This window comes from Bos taurus, chromosome 5 (assembly GCF_002263795.3).
Source record: "Bos taurus isolate L1 Dominette 01449 registration number 42190680 breed Hereford chromosome 5, ARS-UCD2.0, whole genome shotgun sequence".
Classification (NCBI taxonomy): Eukaryota; Metazoa; Chordata; class Mammalia; order Artiodactyla; family Bovidae; genus Bos; species Bos taurus.
In genome coordinates, this window is record NC_037332.1 from 77,921,746 (window position 1) to 77,923,725 (window position 1,980).

Consider the following 1,980-nt stretch of genomic DNA (forward strand, 5'->3'; position numbering starts at 1 on the left):
AAAAAACTGAGGAAACTCAATAGATGTTTTTCAAAATTTAATCTCTCATAGAGATTAAACACATTTTTAAAAGCATTTTTCATTTTAAAGTAACCCCATTACATGATAACATTTTGGAACTTCCGTGGAAGTCCAGAGATTAGGACTCCATACTTCCTCAGGTGGGGAACTAAGATCTGTATGCTGAGTGGTACAGCCAAAAGAAAAGAAAGTTACAAAAAATAATTATCTAAAAACAAATTTGAGAAAAGCATTGTTTTACATTTTTGCAAATCTAACTTTATAGCATACAACTGAATTCCCTAATTATTTGCGCCTTCTGTTGCTGATACAGTCTTGACATCAACAAAATCCAATCTGTTTTTTATAGTGTTCACAGCCTTTTCAGATAATCATGCATCATTCTTGATACTTTATCAAAAGTTGACAAGCAACTGTTCCATAAAGACTTAGTGGCAATGAATTTAGCTTTACTTCTCAGCTGGTAAGAAGCTGATACCACAAAGAAATTTTCACATTGTTTTATTAAAATCCATTGGTCTACCTGGCATTTTGAATGGATCTCTTATCTCTTTGCATTGGTCATCAGAAATATTGGTCCACTAAGCTATATAGATGTTCCAAATACTGGCATTTTGGTGTATAATATCAAAAATAATTATGTTCATTAATATTCTCATTGAGTTGAGTATGGGTCCAGGTAGTGGGATACTATCAAATGCACGGTCTTAGATAAAAAATTCCCCAAATCCCAATTTTTCTTTGAAAGCTTAAATTTTATCACTGGCAACAAATACTTTTATTCACCTTGAATTATCAGGATGATGTAGTTTGAGACAAACATGTCAGATGACTTCAAGTAAAAATGATGTTCCATGGGACTACTCAATGACCATAACATCACCATTGCTTTTTTATCTCTTGCTTCACATCATTCTGGAATGCATCTAGTTTATATGTGCTTGCTATTTCATCACCTAGGACATTTAAAAGATGTATATTCAGGGGCTAAGACTTAACTTGCACTACTTTATCAAAGACATTCTTAAGGGAGACTTTTTTTGAGAGATCCCATCGGTAAAGAACACAACGACCAACCTGATGACCATTATTAGTCTCCAACTATTGCATTGCCTCAACTGATGGCATTTTACAATTTTGCTTTTCTAACTGAATCTTCTATTGACATTTAAACCATCAAATACTCAGGATGAGCACAGTGACTTTTCCTATGGAAGCATGCTGCTTAATATATTGATATACCCCATCTTCTGAACTCTTCAGAAAATAATTTTAAAACCTGTGAAGAATGAGTTACCACCTCAGAGATGTTTATTAAAGTGCATATTTCTGCAGTGCTAAGAATACTGACACTAGCAAAACAGAAACTATACATCCATTAAGTAACTCCCCATTTCTCCCTTGTTTTTCAGTTGCTTAGTCCTTTCTGACTCTGCAGCCCCATGGACTGCAGCATACCAGGCTTCCCTGTCCTTCACCATCTCCTGAAGCTTGCTCAAACTCATGTCTACTGAATCAGTGATACCATCAAACCATCTGGTCCTCTGTCATCCCCTTTCCCTCCTCTCCTCACTCCTTCCCAGCATCAGGGTCTTTTCTAATGAGTCAGGTCTTGGCATCAGGTGGCCAAAGTATTAGAGCTTCAGCTTCAGCATCAGTACTTTCAATGAATATTCCATTTCTCCCTACTCCCAGAAAAAATTTTAAAATGTATTTTTAAAACCTTGTAACATTAAGGTTTTATGAAAACAACAAATCCGTACTTCTAGTTGTCATATAGAGTAAAGCCCAGAAACATATGAACAATTTTATTTTGCATTCCTTGAAATTTCCTAAACCTAGAAAAATTTTTGCTCCTCTTCTGAATAAACCTGAAAATATTTAACATTTCTTTTAAAAACACCTTTCTAAAAAGTGCTGCTGTGAGGATAGGCAACAAAATTAAAACCATTTCCAACC